This window comes from Heterodontus francisci, unplaced genomic scaffold, assembly GCF_036365525.1.
Source record: "Heterodontus francisci isolate sHetFra1 unplaced genomic scaffold, sHetFra1.hap1 HAP1_SCAFFOLD_43, whole genome shotgun sequence".
In the NCBI taxonomy this organism is placed as follows: domain Eukaryota; kingdom Metazoa; phylum Chordata; class Chondrichthyes; order Heterodontiformes; family Heterodontidae; genus Heterodontus; species Heterodontus francisci.
Window position 1 is genome coordinate 5,921,760 of NW_027141852.1, and position 19,091 is coordinate 5,940,850.

Genomic DNA, 19,091 nt, shown 5'->3' on the forward strand with positions numbered 1-19,091 from the left:
GTTCTGGGCACCAGGCTTTAGAAAGGACATCAAAGCTTCTGAGACAGTTCAGAGGAGATTTACTAGAATGATACCAGAGATGCGGGGTGTCAGTTCTCTGGACAGGCTGGTGAAGCTGGGATTGTTCTCCTCAGAGTAGAGAAGGTTAAGGGAAGATTTAATAGAGGTGTTCAGAATCATGAAGGATTTTCATAGGGTAGAGAGGGAGAAACTGTTTCCACTGTCCTGGGGGTCAGCAACCAGAGGCCACAGATTTAAAATAATTGGCCAAAAATGTCAAGGGGAGGTGAGGAGAGATCTTTTTACCCAGTAACTGATTCGGATTTGGAATGAATTGTCTGACAGGGTGGTGGAAACAGATTCAATTATAACTTTCATAAAGGAATTGGACAAATATTTCAAAGTGAAATTCTCCAGGATTATGGGGAAATAGGCAGGGGGTTGGACTAATTGCATCTTTTTGTCAGAGAGTCAGCAGAGGCACAATGGGGCCGAATGGCCTCCTTCTGTGCTGTATGATTCTATGAACATAAGAACTAGGAGCCGGAGTCGGCAAGTCAGCCACTCGAGCCTGCTCTGCCATTCAATACAATCATGGCTGATCTCATCACGGCAGTTCTTGTTTCTTGCCAGTAGATGTCACTTCACTCCAATACAGTGAAGTTTACAAATCTGAGAGAGACACAACAGGAACGAATTGTTCACATTATCGTGAATGTGTGGGATTTAGAAATACTAGGAGTGGAGACGAGTTATTACTTGTCTGCTCGATCCCCATAGCCCTGTAAAATTATTTCCTTCAAATGCCCATTCAAATTCCTTTTGTAATCCTCGATTGTCTCCATTTCCACCGCCCTCGTGGGCAGCGAGTTACAGATCATCACCAATCACTGTAAAAAAGTTCTTGCGCACATTCCCCCGTATCTCCTGTCCAAAACCTTCAATCTGTGTCCCCTAGTCCTTGTACCAATAGTTAACGGGAACAATGTTTCCTTGCCAATTTATTTAAAACTGTCATAGCCGAAAACACATCTATCAATTCTCCCCTCACTCTCCTTTGATGCAGGGAGAACAACCCTAGCTTTTCCAACCTAACCTTGTAACTAAAATCCTCAATCCCTGGAACTATTCTGGTGAATTTCCTCTGCATCTCTCAAGGACGCTCATATTCTTTCTTAAGTGTGGTAAGCAAAACTGGAAGCAACACGCCAAATGGGGCCTAACCAGAGCTTTATAATGGTTCAGCATAACTTCCCTGCTTTGTACTCAATGCCTCTTTTTTTCAAGCCCAAGATCCCATATGCTTTGCTAACCACTCTCGCAATATGTCTTGCCACCTTCAAAGATTGATGCACATGAACCCCAAGTCCCTCTATTCCAACACACACTTTAGAACTGTGCCATTAAGTAAATATTGCCTCTCCCTATTCCTTATGCCAAAATACATCACCTCACACTTGTCTCTATTAAATTCCATCTGCCACCTGTCTGCCCATTCTGCTAGCCTATCATTGTCCTGTTGCAGGCAGTTCATATCATCCTCACTGTTTGCCACTCCTCCAAGTTTGTTGTCATCGGGATATTTTGAGATTCTACTCAATATTCCAAGATCCAAGTCATTTATCTTTAGCAAAAAAAGCAGTGGTTCTAGCACTGACCCTTGGGGAGCACCTCTGTCGACTATCCTCCAGTCTGACAAAGAATCATTTCATAAGACTCCCTGTTTTCTGTCCTTAAACCAATTTTCTATCCAATTGGACACTGACCCTCCTATACCACGAACCTCAATTTTGTAAACCCCACTTTTATGTGGTACCTTGTCAAACGCTTCCTTAAAATCCATATAAACAACATCCACTGCATTCCCTTCATCAAGCTGCTCTGTTAGTTCATCAAAAAATGCAGTTAGATTAGTCAAGCATGAACTCCCATTTATAAATCCATGCTCACTCTACTTAATTAACTCAAACCTCTCCAAGTGACTGTTGATTTTTTACCCTGATTATTCTTTCTAAAACCTTACCCACCGCTGCTGTTAATCTAACTAGCCTGTAGTTAGCCGGACTGTCCTTACACCCTTTCTTGAATAAGGGCGTCGCATTTGCCACTGTTTACTCCTGGCACCTCCCCCGTATCCAGGGAAGATTGGAAGATTATGGCAAACTCTTCCATTATCTGCATCCGCATTTCCTTTCGCAACCTGGGATGTGAGCCATCCAGACCAGGTGATTGATCTACCCTAAGCACAGCCAGCCTTTTTAGTACCTCCCTCTCTCAATTTGTACCCTCTCCATTGACTCTACTCTCTTCACTTCGACTGATATTTTGTCAAATTCCACTTCCTTAGTGATCGCTGATACAAAGTACTCATTAAGTAGATTAACATTGCCCTGCACCTCTAAGCTTATATTATCCTTTTTGTCCCTAATAGGCCTGACTCAACCTCTTACTCCCCACTTATCATTTACATGCTGCTCGAAGATTTTTGGGTTTCCTTTCATGTTGACTGTCAGTCTATTCTCAAAGAAATAGAGAATAAGCAAATATAGAAGATGCAAGTATTTCCCATCCTTGATGAGGTGGAACTTTCTTATGTTGTGGGTGGTAATGACTTGGCCCACGAGTGTGGTGGAAGCAGAGACAATCGATGATTTGAAAAGGAAATTAGATGGATACTTGAAGGAAAGAAACTTGCAGGAGGAAAGGGATCGAGCTGGTGAGTGGAACTGACTAGATTGCTCCGGGGAGAGCCAGCATGGACGTGATAGGCCAAACGACCATCTTCTATGCTGTAAATGACTCTGTGTTGTTTCTCAAATTCAATCCACTGGTGCTTGGTAAATAATTTCAAAGTAAATTGTGCAACTGGAAAATCAGAACCAAGGCAAGGGACGCATAAGGAAGCAAAATTGCTGAAACCCGGGATTGAACCAGGAACCTTTAGATCTTCAGTTTAACGCTCTCCCAACTGAGCTATTTCAGCCCGACTTTAGCAGTGGCTTGGTTTCCTTGTTTTGGAAGAAAATACATACATTCAAATTTTCCAAAAAATTAAAGAACACAACATGTGAGTAATATTCCCCATTGCTTTCTCAGTCCTGATGGATTGTGAAGCGGGAGACAGCCAGAAGTGCCACTGAGCCGCACAGACCCCGAGCTGAGAATGAAATGAGATCAAATTCAATCTTTCATAGTGAGATGCTGCTGAGAGGTAAGAGTCCTGAATCAAAGCGAGACTTGCTCATTTTCAAACACTCCCTGTACTCTCTGCTCATGAAGCCTTAAAAAAGGGAAAAACAGAATGGCACTCAAACTCACAACCCTGCCATTAAAAGTCTCATATCCGACTGACAGAACTGTCACTTCTACTCGGTCTCTTATTGCATGGATGCAACTCCAACGCAGGGATGGCATTCAAATCTGCCCATGGGTCCACATGTCAGACTGAGTTCCATGTTGTAGACTCAAGCAAAGGAAATCTGCTCACTTCCAAAACTATCAGCGAATTGAAGCTGATTACAATCAACATCATCAGAGGTCAGAACTACCTGGTGAAAGAAGACACCCTGAAGAAGGATCCACAATAATTCAAAGGCATCGACAAAGTGAAAAACAAGAAAATCGATGAGTCAATGCAAGGCAAACAACAGAAACACTGAAGAATTCCATTCCATTCCAGTCCAGAACCCAGTCCTGTTGTTTTTGGAGTCAGGTCACAATTACAGCAACAACTTTATATTCCCACTTGGCTATCTGTACATTTAGTTAATTACAATTTTGTCGACAAGTTCTTTGAATCCAGTTGTCTGGTCCTCAAGCCAGCTCCGGATGGAAGTCAATTCCGCCTTCTGCAAGGCTGAAACCAATAGATAATCTTAATCTAAACATGCCAGCAGACCAGGGCTCGTCCGGGACTTGAACCCGGGATCTCTCGCATGTTAATTAACCATACTCCCAAAACAACAATCATACCCCTAAACCAACGAGCCACTGACGGTTCAGGCTTTATTAGCTGCTGTGGAATTTCACTGGAACCCCCCAGCCAATCATCCATTTTTTTTCAGATCAAAGCAACATCCTGCAATGCTGAAATAAAAACAGAAAGTGCTGGAAATGTTCAGCAGCTCTGGCAGCGTCTGTGCTGTGAGAAACACAGTTAATGTTTCAGGGCACTCACCTTTTGTTTCAGCCAACCTTTCAGATTGCTTCTGTCCATCCAATCTCACTTTCTGTTCTATCCACATTCTAACCATTCACTACGTTACTACATTTTTCATGAATTCCTCATTTCTTTTATTAATGACAACTTTGTATTTCTGGCCTTTGCTTCAGACACCACTACCTACAAGTGGAATCATGTCTCCATCGACCCAATCAAACCACTTCGCTGCATCCTCACATTGCAATGTTTCTTTCACCCTGACAGACTGTGGAGTTTCTGCTGCTTGATTGCAGTTCTTGCTTCCCGCCAGGAGATGTCACCTCACTCCAATACAGAGAAGTTTACAAATCTGAGAGAGACACAACAGGAAATAATTGTTCACATTCTAGTGAATGTGTGGGATTTAGAAATACTAGGAGTGGAGACGAGTTATTATTGCACTCTGCTATATCATCTTTTATAATGGACTCCAGCATTTTCCGCACGACTGATGTCAGGCTTCTTTTGGGCCCCCTTATCTCGAGAGACAATGGATACGCGCCTGGAGGTGGTCAGTGGTTTGTGAAGCAGCGCCTGGAGTGGCTATAAAGGCCAATTCTGGAGTGACAGGCTCTTCCACAGGTGCTGCAGAGAAATTTGTTTGTCGGGGCTGTTGCACAGTTGGCTCTCCCCTTGCGCCTCTGTCTTTTTTCCTGCCAACTACTAAGTCTCTTCGACTCGCCACAATTTAACCCTGTCTTTATGGCTGCCCGCCAGCTCTGGCGAATGCTGGCAACTGACTCCCACGACTTGTGATCAATGTGACACGATTTCATGTCGCGTTTGCAGACGTCTTTATAGCGGAGACATGGACGGCCGGTGGGTCTGATACCAGTGGCGAGCTCGCTGTACAACGTGTCTTTGGGGATCCTGCCATCTTCCATGTGGCTCACATGGCCAAGCCATCTCAAGCGCCGCTGACTCAGTAGTGTGTATAAGCTGGGGGTGTTGGCCGCTTCAAGGACTTCTGTGTTGGAGATATAGTCCTGCCACCTGATGCCAAGTATTCTCCGAAGGCAGCGAAGATGGAATGAATTGAGACGTCGCTCCTGGCTGGCATACCTTGTCCAGGCCTCGCTAACCGGTATATAATTCGCTGTTTTCTTTCTGCCTCTTTTTTTAAATAGTGGAGTTACATTAACTACCGTCCAATCCATTGGAACTGTTCCAGAGTCTACAGAATTTTGAAAAAAGACCAGAAATGCATCTGCTATTTCAAGGGCCACCTCCTTAAGTACTCTGGGATGTAGATTATCAGGCCTTGGGGATTTATCGGCCTTCAATCCCATCAATTTCCCAAACATTCCCTACTAATCCAGATTTCATACAGTTCCTCCTTCTCATTAGACCCTATGTTCCCCAACATTTCTGGGAGGTAATTTGTATCGTCCTTTGTGAAGACAGAAACAAAGTATGTATTTAATTGGTCTGCCATTTCTTTGTTCCTCATTATAAATTCCCCCGTTTCTGACTGTAAGGGACCCACATTTGTCTTCACTAATCCTTTTCTCTGCACCTATCTATAGAAGCTTTTCCAGTCAGTTTTTATGTTCTCTGCTAGCTTACTCTCATACTCTATTTCCCCCTTCTTAATCAATCCTTTTGTCCTCCTCTGCTAAATTCCAAACTGCTCACAATCTTCAGGTTTGCTGCTTGTTCTGACCATTTTATATTTCTCCTCCTTGGATCTAATACTTTCCTTAATTTCTTTTGTAAGCCACAGTTGAGCCACCCTTCCTGTTTTACTTTTGCACAGACAGGAATGAAAAATTGTTGTAATTCATCCATGCGCTCTTTAAATGCTAGCCATTGCCTATCCACTGTCAACCCTTTAAGTAACGTTCCCCAATCTATCATAGCCAACTCCCGCCTCATACCTTCATAGTTTCCTTTGTTTAGATTCAGGACCCGAGTCTCGGAATCAACTCTCTCACTCTCCATCTTAATGAAGAATTTTATCATATTATGGGCGCACTTCCCCAAGGGACCCCACACAACAAGATTGTTAACTAATCCTTTCTCATTACACAATACCCAGTCCAGGATGGCCTGTTCTCTAGAGGTGTTATACACCTCTATCAATTCTCCACTCAATCTCCTTTGATATAGGCAGAATAATCCTAGCTTTTCCAACCTAACCTTGTTACGAAAATCTCCCATCCCTGGAACTATTCTGGTAAATCGCCTCTGCATCCTCTCAAGGACCCTCACATTCTTTCTAAAGTCTGCTGAGCAGAACTGGAAGCAACACTCCAATTGGGGCCTAACCAGAGTTTTATAATGGTTCAGCATAACTTCCCTGCTTTTGTACTCAATGCCTCTATTTATAAAGCCCAAGATCCCATATGCTTTGCTAACCACTCACCAAATATGTCTTGCCACCTTCAAAGATCGGTGCACATGAACCCCAAGTCCATCTATTCCAGCACACTCTTTATAACTGTGCCATTAAGTATATATTGCCTCTCCCTATTCCTTATGCCAAAATACATCACCTCACACTTGTCACTATTAAATTCCATCTGCCACCTGTCTGCCCATTCTGCTAGCCTATCACTGTCCTGTTGCAGGCAGTTCATATCATCTTCACTGTTTGCCACTTCTCCAAGTTTGGTGTCATCGTCATATTTTGAGATTCTACTCTGTATTCCAAGATCCAAGTCACTTACCTTGAGCAAAAAAAGCAGTGGTTCTGGCACTGACCCTTGGGGAACACCACTGTCGACTACCCTCCGGTCTGACCAAGAACCATTTAATACGACTCGCTGTTTTCAGTCGTTATAACAATTTACTATCCAAATGGACACTGACCCTCCTAATCCATGAACCCCAATTTTGTTAACCACCCTTTTATGTGGTACTTTGCAAAATGCTTTCGTAATATCCATATAAACAACATCCACTGCATTCCCTTCATCAGTATTCTCAGATAGTTTATCAACAAATGCAGTTAGATTCGTCAAGCATGAACTCCCATTGATAAATCCATGCCCACTCTCCTGAATTAACTCAATCCTCTCCAAAGGACTTGATTTTTTTCCCTGACCTGTTGATCTCATGCTGAGAGCAAGCTCACCAAAGAGCATGTATTTGGCAATGTGACGGTCATCCATTTGGCCCAGTCAACAGAATCACCGCTGACTCAAAAGGGCAAACATGCTGCGGATCCCTGCACGCTGGTGTACTTCCGCATTCGGCACTCTGTCCTGCCAGGAGATGCCCAGTATCCATCTGAGTCAGTGGAGGTGGAAGCTGTTCAGCCGCTTTTTTTGGCTTGTATAAGTTGTTGATGCTTCTCTACTATAAAGGAGGGTGCTGAGAACACAAGCCTGGTACACGTGGAGCTTTGTATTTTCGGTCAGTTTGCTGTCGGTTCACACTTGTCTTCTCAACTTTGACATGACAGCTGCAGCATTGGCAATCCTGGTGCTGATTTCAGCATCAAGGGCCAGATTGCTGGTGATTGTTGATTGAAGGTATGTGAAGCTGTTGACAACCTCCAAAGTGAGGTTGTCCATGTTGATGGAAAGTGGAGTCTCTACGTCCTGGCCCGTAACTTTCATCTTCCTGTTGCTGATTGTCAGTCCAAACTCTTTGCAGGCCAGGGAGAACCGATCTACAAACTGCTGTGACTGAACTTCATTATGGGATGTCAGCACAGCATCATCAGCAAATAGCAACTCACAGACTAGGAATTTACCCACTTTGGTCTTGGCGCACAGTCTTGCCAAGTTGAACAGCTTGTCGTCAGCTCTGATGTGCAGGTGAACACCTATATCTGAGTAATTGAAAGTGTACAATAGCAGCATGGAGAAGAATATGCCAATTATAAAGGATGTGATAACTAGACAGTTCGAAAATGATGACATGATTGGGCAGAGTCAACATAGATTTATGAAAAGGAAAACAGGTTTGAAAAACCTGTTGAGATTTTTGAGGATGTTACCTATAGAACAGATAAAGGAGAACCAGTGGATGTGTGGTATTTGTATTTTCCTTTGGTAAGGTCCCACACAGGAGGTGAGTAAACAAAATTAGAGCACATAGGCTTGGGGATAATATACTGATATGGATTGAGAATTGGTTAACAGACCGAAAACAGAGAGCAGCAATAACAGGTCCTTCTCAGGATGGCAGGCTGTTACTATTGGGGTACTGCAAGGATCAGTGTTGGAGCCACAGCTGTTAACAACCTATATAAATGATTTGGATGTGGGGATTAAATGTAATATTTCCAAGTTTGCAGATGACACAAAGCTCGGTGAAGTGTGAGTTGTGAGGAGGATGCAGAGAGGCTTCCAGGGGACCTGGAGAGGCTAAGTGAATGGGCAAGAACATGGAATATAATGTGAATAAGTGTGAAGTTATTCACTTTGGTAGAATAAACAGAAAGACAGAGTATTTCTTAAATGGTGAGAGGTTGGGAAGTGTCGATGTCCAAAGGGACCTGGGTGTCCTTGTTCCTGAGACACTAAAAGCTCTTGTGCAGGTGCAGCAATCAATTAGGAAGGCAAATGGTATGTTGTACCCACACGAGGGGTCATGAGTACAGGAGTAAAGATGTCTTGCTGCAATTGTATAGAGCCTTGGCGAATCCGCACTGGAGTATTGTGTACAGTTTAGTCTCCTCATCTTATGAAGGATACACTTGCCATAGAGGGGGTGAAACAGAGGGTCAACAGACTAATCTTTTTTTTGCATTTATTTCATTTCATCTCAGTTTGTTCAGTTTGCTTACCTACTGTTTTTTTTCAGGTTTGTACTTCCTGCTTTTCAATATTCAGTCCATTCACACCTAATCTGTACTATTGCTTTGTCTTTCAACACACCATTAACATATTGTTTGCCTTTGCTGCATGACCTTTTGGTCAGCTATGTGGCCTTGTCCAATCTACACCTCCTTTGTTATCTCTTGCCCCACCCCCACCCCACTTGCTTATAACCTGTGACTTTTCTAATATATGTCAGTTCCGAAGATGGGTCACTGACCTGAAACGTTAACTCTGCTTCTCTTTTCACAGATGCTGCCAGACCTGCTGAGTGGTTCCAGCATTTCTTGTTTTTATGTCACCAGACTAATCCCTGGGATGGTGGGATTGTCTTATGAGGAAACTGGGCCTGTATTCCTTAAAGTTTCGAAGAATGAGAGGTGATCTGATTGAAACTGACAAAATTCTTACAGGGCGTGACAGTGTGGATGTAGACAGGATGTTTGCCCTGGTTGGTGAGTCGAAAACCAAAGGACATCGTCTCAGAATAAGGAGTAGGCCATTTAAAACTGAGATGGGTGGAATTTCTTCACTCAGACGGTGGTGAATCATTGGAATACTGTGCCCCAGAGGGCTGTGGCAGCTCAATCATTGAGAATGTTCAAGACAGAAATTGATAGAAATCTTGATACTCATGACATCAAGGGATATGTGGATAGCATGGGAAAGGGGCTTTGAGGTAGGTGATCAGCCATGATCGAATTGAATGACAGAGCAGGCTCGACGGGCTGAATAGCTTACTCCTATGTTCCTCTGTTCCTAAGAGAGTTGGCGCCAGCGCGCAGCCCTGCTTTACCCCACTGCTGATCTTGAAAGCGTCTGATGTTGCTCCATTGTAACTGATGGAACTGTGCATGTTCTCGTGGAAAGAAGAGATGATGCCCAAGAGGTCAGGAGGGCAGCCTATGTTCCATTGCAGTTTGAAGAGGCCGTCTCTGCTGACAAGATCAAAGGCCTTAGTGATGTTAATAAAAATGTGTGAGGCTCTGTGGTGCAATGGATAGCGTGTTGGACTTCTAAATAATGATTGATATATATTCAAAGATTGTGGGTTTAAGTCCCAGCAGAGTCAGATTTTGGACCAGAAACAGAGGAGCACAACGGAACAACAAATGAAGAAATGCGCCAAAAGCACAGACTCGGAGACAGAGCGAGAGAGAGAGGAGCAGAGCAGGGGAAAAAAATCGAGGAGTGACGTCACAATGGAGAGTGAGAGCAGGGAAACAGAGAGCCGCTGGGGTGAGTTTACAGGATTTGGTTCTTTCTTCGGTGCAGTGGAAGGAGCTGTTTGGTGAGGATCTGGTAAGCTGTGACATCACAGGCAAGCAGGTAGTTGATTGGTTTGGAAGAACCGACCTGCTTGATGCGCATCTGGTAAGTGATTAAGATCCATTTTAGTCCCAACGTTTAAAATAGTAAACAAACTAGTGGTAAGTTTAATAAAATATGCAATAAAATGAATAATTGAATAAAATATTTAAGTAGTTAATTGAAACACGTTAAGGATGACAGGACAGGTGATGTGTCACAGCTGCAGCATGTGGGAGTTCCTGGATGCCAGTGTGATCCAGGGCAAACACGTCTGCAGTAAGTGTTTGCGGCTCAAAGAGGGAGAAAAAAGGAATGTAGTGGTAGTAGGGGACAGTATAGTAAGGTGGATTGACTCTGTTCTCTGCAGCAAAAGCAAGAGTCCAGACGGCTGTGTTGCCTGCCGGTGCCAGGATTCAGGACATCTGCTCAGGGCTGGAGCGAAACATACAATGGGAGGGGGAGGATCCAGTCGTCGTGGTCCATGTCGGTACCAAAGACATAGGCAGGACAAGGATAGAGGTTCTGCAAAGTCAGTATGAGGAACTAGGCACCAAATTAAGAAGCAGAACCTCAAAGTTAATCATCTCTGGATTATTACCTGAGCCATGTGCAAATTGGAATAGGACAAATAAGATTAGAGAAAGTAATGTGCGGCTGAAAGACTGGTGTGGTAGTAGTGGGTTCTGGTTCATGGGGCGTTGGCACCAGTACTGGGGAAAGAGGTGGCTGTACCGTCGGGACGGTCTACACCTGAACCGTGCTGGTGCCGGTGTTCTAGCGAGCCACATAACGAGGGAAGTAGAGACGGTTTTAAACTGAATAGTGGGGGCAAGGGATCAAATTTGGGAAGATATGGTGAATCAAGGAGGAGAGACAAGGCAAGAGAGAAAGGTATAAATATGGGAAATGATAAACAGACTGTGACAGGAAGGGACTGAATGTACAAATCTAAGAGTAAGTCGACAGATAAGGCTAGAGGTGACAAAAATAATAAAAGGACAAAACTAAATGCTCTGTATCTGAATGCATGGAGCATTTGAAACAAAACAGATGAACTGGGAGCACAAATAGAATAAATAAGTACGATCTGATAGTCATTACAGAGACATGGCTGCAGGGCGACAGAGATTGGGATGTGAATATTGGAGGTGACATGGCATTTTGGAAGGACAGGAAGCTAGGAAAAGGTGGCGGGGTAGCTCTGTTAATTAATGATGGTATTAGCGTAATAGAGAGGGATGACCTGAGTTCTGGAGATCAGGATGCAGAAGCAGTTTGAGTACAAATGAGAAATCATAAAGGCAAGAAGTCACTTGTGGGAGTGGTGTGCAGGCCACCTAACATTAACCACACTGTCAGATGGGATATAAAGGAAGAAATAATGACAGCTTGTCAGAAAGGTACTGTGATAATTATGGGGGATTTTAATCTACATATTGATTGGAAAATTCAGATGGGCAGAGGTAGCCTAGATGAGGAATACATAGAATGTTTTGGGGATAATTTCTTGGAACAATACATTCTGGAGCCAACCAGAGAGCAGGCTATACTAGACCTGGCATTGTGCAACGAGATAGGATTAATTAATGACCTCATAGTTAAGGTGCCCCTAGGTAGTAGCGATTATAATATGATTGAATTTTACATTCAGTTTGAGGGAGAGGAGAGTGGGTCCCAGACTAGTATTTTAAATTTAAATAAGGGCAATTATAAGGTCATGAAAGCAGAGCTAGCTAAAGTGAACTGGCAAATTAGGTTAAGGGATAAGTCAATAGAGATGCAGTGGCAGACATTTAAGGGGATATTTCAGAATACACAGAATAGATACATTTCAACGAGAAAGAAAAGTTCCAAAGGTGGGACTCACCATCCATGGTTCACGAAAACAGTTAAAGATACTATCAAACTTAAAGAAAAAGCCTATAATTGTGCAAAGGTGGGAGGCAGGTCAGATGATTGGACAGAATATAAAAAAAACAGCAAAGAATGACTAAAAGATTGATAAGGAAGGTAAAATTAGAGTGTGGGAGAAAGCTCGCAAGAAATGTCAAGACAACTAGTAAGAGTTTCGATAGATATTTTAAAAAGAAAAGAGTTAACAAAGCGACTGTTGGTCCAATAGAAAGTGTGTCTGGGGAATTAATAATGGATAATTAAGAGATGGCAGATGAATTGAACAGATACTTTGCATCGGTCTTCACTATTGAGGATACAAATAACATCCCAGTATTAGCCGTATGTCAGGAAATTGAAGGGATGGAGGAACTCAAGAAAATTACAATCACCAGGGAAGTGGTACTAAACAAATTGTTGGAGCTGCGGGTTGACAAGTCGCCAGGTCCTGAATTGGCTAGTGAGATAGTTGATGTGCTGGTTTTAATATTCCAAATTTCCCTCGCTTCGGGAAGGTTCTGTTAGATTGGAAAGTAGCGAATGTAATTCATTTATTCAAAAAGGGAGGGAGACAGAAAGCAGGAAACGACAGGCCAGTTAGCTTAACATCTGTCTTAGGGAAAATGTTAGGAGCGATGACTGAAGATGTTATAGCAGGGCATTTAGGAAAAATTAAGGTAATCAGGCAGAGTCAACATGGTTTTTTGAAAGGGAAATCATGCTTAAACAATTTATTGGAGTTCTTTGAGGGAGTTACATGTGCTGTGGATAAAGGGGAACCAGGGGATGTATTGTATTTCGATTTCCAGAAGGATAAGGTGCCATATCAAAGGTTATTGCAGAAAATAAAAGCTCATGGTGTCGGGGGTAACATATTGGCATGGATAGAAGATTGGCTAGCTGACAGGAAACAGAGAGTCAGCATAAATGGGTCATTTTCTGGTTGGCAAGAAGTAACGAGTGGTGTGCCACAGGGATCTGTGCTGGGGCCTCAACTTTTTACAATTTATATAAATGACTTAGATGAAGGGACCGAAGGTATTGTTGCGAAATGTGCTGATCACAAAGATAGGTAGGAAAGTAGGTTGTGAAGAGGACATAAGGGGGCTACAAAGGGATATAGATAGGTTAAGTGATTGGGCAAAGACCTGGCAAATGGAGTATAATGTGGGAAAGTCGGAAATTATCCACTATGGCAGGAAGAATAAAAAAGCATATTATCTAAATGGTGAGAGATTGCAGAGCTCTGGGATGCAGAGGGATCTGGGTGTCCGAGGGCATGAATTGCAAAAGGTTAGTATGCAGGTCCAGCACGTAATTAGGAAAGCAAATAGAATGTTATCATTTATCACCATGGGAATTGAATACAATATTAGGGAGGTTATGCTTCCGCTATACAGGACATTGGTGAGACCTCTTCTGCAGTACTGAGTACAGTACTGGTCTCCTTATTTGCGGAAGGATGTAAATGCATTGGAGGTAGTACAGAGAAAGTTTACGAGACTAATACATGGAATGGGTGGGCTGTCTTACGAGGAAATATTGGACAAGCTAGGCTTGTCTCCGCCAGAGTTTAGAAGAGAAAGAAGTGACATGATTTGTTATTTAATTTATTAATTAACAAATTAGCTATCCTCCAGTCTTCCGGTACCTCACCCGTGGCTAACGATGACACAAAAATCTCTGCCAGCGCCCCAGCAATCTCCTCCCTTGCTTCCCATAGCATCCTAGGATACATCTGATCAGGCCCTGGGGATTTATCCACCTTAATGCGCTTCAAAACCTCCAATACCTCCTCCTTTGTAATGTTGATATGCTGCAGGATATCTTTGTTCCCTCCCTTGAACTCACAAGCTTCCATGACCTTCTCCACGGTAAATACAGACAAGAAATATTCATTTAAGACCTCGCCCATTTCGCGTGGCTTCACACACAGATTGCCACACTGATCCTTAAGGGGACCTACTCTCTCCCTAGCTACCCTTTTACTCTTAATACACTTATAGAATCTTTTAGGATTCTCCTTTATCTTATCTGCCAGGGAAATCTCATGGCCCCTTTTCGCCCTCCTAATTTCCTTCTTAAGTATACTCCTATATCCCCTATACTTCTCGAGGGACTCGCTCGATCCCAGCTGCCTATACCTGACGTATGCCTCCTTCTTTGTCCTGACCAGACCCTCAATATCCCTCGTCAACCAAGGTTCCCTAAACTTGCCAGCCTTGCCCTTCCATCTAACAGGAACATGCTGGCCCTGAACTCTTCCTATCTCACTTTTAAAAGCCTCCCACTTGCCAGACGTCCCTTTACCTGTAAACAGCATCTCCCATTCAACTTTTGAGAGTTCCTGTCTGATGCCATGGAAATTAGCCTTCCCCCAATTTAGGACTTCAACCTGAGGACCAGTCCTATTCTTTTTCATAACTATCTTGAAGCTAATAGAGTTATGGTCACTGGTCCCAAAGTGCTCCCCCACTGCCATATCAACCACCTGCCCATTCTCATTTCCCAAGAGGAGATCGAGTGTAGCCCCTTCTCTAGTCGGGCCATCCACGTACTGCTTCAGAAAACTATCCTGGACTCACTTAACAAATTCTTCCCCATCTGATCCCTTAGCACTAAGGCAGTCCCAGTCAATATTAGGGAAGTTAAAATCACCTACTATTACAACCCTATAATTCCTATACCTATCTGTGATTTCCCTACATATATGCTCCTCCACTTCCCTCTGACTATTGGGGGGCCTATAGTATAATCCCATCAAAGGGATCACCCTTTTATTATTTCTAAGTTCTACCAGTATGGCCTCACTGGACATTCACCCCGGGATATCCTCTCTAAGTACTGCCGTGATGTCCTCCCTAATCAATAGTGCAACTCCCCCTCCTCTCTTACCTCCACCTCTGTCACGCCGGAAGGATCGATACCGCGGAACATTGAGCTGCCAGTCCTGCCCATCCCGCAACCACGTTTCCGTAATAGCTACAATACCACAATCCCATGTACCGATCCATGCTCTGAGTTCATCTGCCTTACCTGTAAGGATACTTGCATTAAAGTAAATGCAGTTTAGCCCACCAGACCTTCCACGCTCCCTGTCCTGCCCCTGCCTGGCCTGCCTACTGGACTTGCTTACTTTAACCTCTCCATTTGCCTCAACTATCTCATCGGAGAGACTACTACTTTGGGTCCCACCCCCGCTGCAAGACTAACTTAAACCCTCCAGTGTATTATAATAAAATCTCCCTACAAGGATATTTGTCCCCTTCCAGTTCAGATGCAACCCGTCCCTCTTGTACAGGTCACCTCTGCACCAGACGAGATCCCAATGATCCAAGTACCTGAAGCCCTCCCGCCTTCGCCAGTCTTCAGCAATGCATTCATTTGCCTAATCCTCCTATTCCTACCCGCACTAGCACGTGTCACAGGGAGTAATCCTGAGATTACAACCCTCGAGTTCCTGCTCTTTAACCTTCTGCCTAACTCCCTATATTCACTTTGCAGAACCTCATCTCTCTTCCTGCCTATGTCGTTCGTACCAATATGGACCACGATCTCTGGCTGCACACCCTCCTCTTTCAGAATTTCCGGCAGCTGCTCCGAAACATCCTTGACCCTAGTATTAGGGAGGCAACATACCATCCTGGAGTCTCGTTTGCGGCCACAGAAACGCCTATCTGCACCCCTTATGATAGAATCCCCTATCACAATAGCTCTTTCACCCCTTTTCCTCCCCTGCTGTGCAGCAGAGCCCTCCGTGGTGCCACGGACCGCGCTGTTGCTCTTTTCCCCTGGGAGGTCTTCCCCCCAACAGTAACCAAAGCGGTGTATCTGTTTGAGAGGGGGATGGCCACAGGGGACTCCTGCACTACCTGCCTGCTCCGACTATTCCATCTGGTGGTCACCCATCCCTTTTCTGCCTGTGCATCCATTACCTGCGGTGCGACCACCTCACTAAACATGCTATCCATGACGCCCTCAGCTTCGTGGACGCTCCACAGTGAAACCACCCGCAGGTCCAGCTCCATAATGCGAGTAGCCAGTAGCTGCAGCTAGATACACTTCCTGCACACATGGTCGTCATGGAGACTGGGAGGGTTCCTGAATCCCCACATAGCGCAGGAGGAGCATATCACGGGACTGAGTTCTCCTGCCATGACTTACCCTTAGATTAATTAGTTACACCCTTAATTAAAAAATACTAATGACACTAGGGGCCTTGTTCTACCCACTACAATCTAAAGTCCTTCATAAGCTACACTGAATAAAAAAAACACTTTAGTAGTACTCATCTTATCAGCAGAGGTTTTTTTTTCAAGTAAAAAAACTTTGCCCTTTTCTTTAAGATATTTAAATACACTAACAGCAGTGACTCACCAACCAATCACCTTGCAGCTCTCCTCTGACATCACAGTTGGCTTTTTTTTTTTCAAAACTCCAGCACACTGGAAGAGCTCCACTCCACTCCTGGAAGGTAAGAGACTGGGCCTCGATCCTCGGATTGGATTTATAGGCTCCGCTCTCAACGTTCTCCTTATATCGGTCCATATAGGTCTGTTCCGCTCCGCTCCTCTCCGCTCCCGGAAGGTAATTCACCAGCTTTTGCAGAAAAGTAGGTCTTAAGCTGTTGCAGTACCTGTTAGAAAGATAGTCTAAGCTATTCTGAAGTCATCTTCCAATGTCATCGACATGGAAGCAGGATTTTAAAGGATAAGATGTAGTTTTTAAAAGTCACTTCAATCTTGTTAATAAAAAGTCAGATGTAAATTTAAGAACTCTGATCAGGCTATGCTAAAAAGTTACATACAATTAAGAAATAAAATACAACATTTAAAATGTCTGAACTCCCTCTGAAAGTTGACAACTGCTGCTGTCGGTGTCTTCCTGGAATAGTGGAGCTGTTGTGTCAACAGAAAAGTCCTTCCCGAGCAGCCCTGAGCCTGTTGGTACCGGCTTTAATCCAACCCAGGTAAATATCAGGGTACATTGTGGGCAATGAGCCCAAATTGCTGAACTACAGGTCCCTGTCACTTTCAAGAGTGGGCTGGTGCGATTATGATCAGAGGCTCCTTCTAAGCACATTTCTCACCACCACAACTTCCAGATGCTGGTGTTAGTGTGTGCATGTACCAGCAGTTGCAGTGCTGTTCAGACCCTCAATAGCAGTGAAAGTCTCAGAGTTCACCGCTATTGGGGCTGTAAAATCCAGGCCAATATCTCACAGTCCTGTTAGATTTGCTCTCCCTCTGTACAAAATCAAACTCCACACATTGTATTTCACTCACTCCTGTTTCCAGCCCTGATGGTGCAGAAATCCCCTCTCAAAGGTACACAATCCAGTTGATTTCTGATCAAATACCTCCTTCCTCATTCAATAGAGGAAACAGAGACATGAACAGGAGTCAGGTGCAAAAAGGTTTCACCAACAGAGCAAAGAAAGGCACCAACAAAAGTCACACCTACTTTCCAAATCATTTCACTGGAATATTCTTTCACTTGTTTTGTCGGATGACTGCAATAAATCTGAAAATGAGCACCATGAGGTTTGTGTTCACTAGTCACTTGTTCTCCTGTGTTTGTCTGTCAGGTTTGTAATTCAGTTTGTATTGGATATTGAAGAGAATCTCTTTTCAAGATGATTGCACATCGCACTGTGTTTAAAGCAACCAACTTGGAAAATGGCAGAAAATGAATGTTTCAATACCTGTGTGACCAGATTCTTCCAATGCTTTTCAACAGCTAGATTGATGATGCTTGCAATCTGTATCCTGTGGAGAATGGGAGAGGAGAATAAAAACATGGTGCATGAACAGGACAGACTGTGTAAAATGGGAGCACAGAAATACTGCCACCTCATTGAAAGTTAATGAGATTTATTCGAAGTCAGACACCTGTCCACAATGAACAAGTGAATACATTAATTGTCCACTTTCAATCTAAATGGGACTGAGGTTCCAACAGAGAAGTTTTCTGGAAAATACCTGCTGCAGTTTTAAAATTGATGAACTGGAACATCTTATACTAACTTTCAAATAACTGTCGTGATTGTATAGTTCCCATAGTGGAGAGAAGGAGTTGTTTATAAATATAAGCAGAAAGACACATTTGTGGATTGGCGAATGAACTTTATCTTTCTGAAATGTATTTGTCCATTGGTTGCAGGTCACTGGAAATTCTTTTTTACATTTCAATTGTAGCAGCAGCAGTTAGCAGCAAAATGTCTGATTAATCAGAGTAGTGGGTCTGGGAAACACTTAAACAGCCGAGACCCTGTAAAACAGAACTCCAAGTAATAGTTTAAATAAGGCACTGAACTGACAGAGCAGTAAAGGCCTGCTCAGGTCAGGAAAAAAAATCCGACACGAACCTGACAGAACCACATTGGACCCGAGCCTGACCCGGCCCGAGTATCTCCATTTATTCCCACGCCCAAACTAACCCGAGCCTTACCCGACCACCGGAATGTTCACTTTATCTACCTCCCGATTCTGAATCTACAGGAAGCTGCAGCATGAGCGCAATGACGTCATAGAGATGCTCACTTGCTCACTGCGCAGACTCAGAGTTTCCCTCCTTGATGACCCGGACTCCCGGCTTTGGTTGGCTTTTCAACTTTTGACACTTATTAAACTCAACTTCCCAGCAAAGTTAAATGTAATACTTACTGTGTGTGTCCAACACGGACTCAGACCAACCTGGACCCAGCCTGACCTGAACCTGACCCAACCTGACCCGATCCCGAAAGCCAGAACCGGAAGAGCGACCCGACATGACCCGAACCCGACACAGGTCGTCGGGTTCAGGTCGGATTGCAGGCCTTCACAGAGTGGAGGTCAGATGAGGATTGAATTAATTTCAATCACTGAATCTAAACAAGAAGTAAATCTGTCAGGAATGGAATACTTTGCTTTATCTGT

General features: G+C 43.8%; 1 non-coding gene across 1 annotated transcript; it reads right to left on the minus strand.

The window, feature by feature from the left end:
• Positions 1-2,910: 2,910 nt before the first annotated feature.
• On the minus strand, positions 2,911-2,983 carry trnaf-gaa (transfer RNA phenylalanine (anticodon GAA)). The gene has a single exon. It is a non-coding gene; the product is annotated as a tRNA-Phe (tRNA).
• Positions 2,984-19,091: the final 16,108 nt, after the last annotated feature.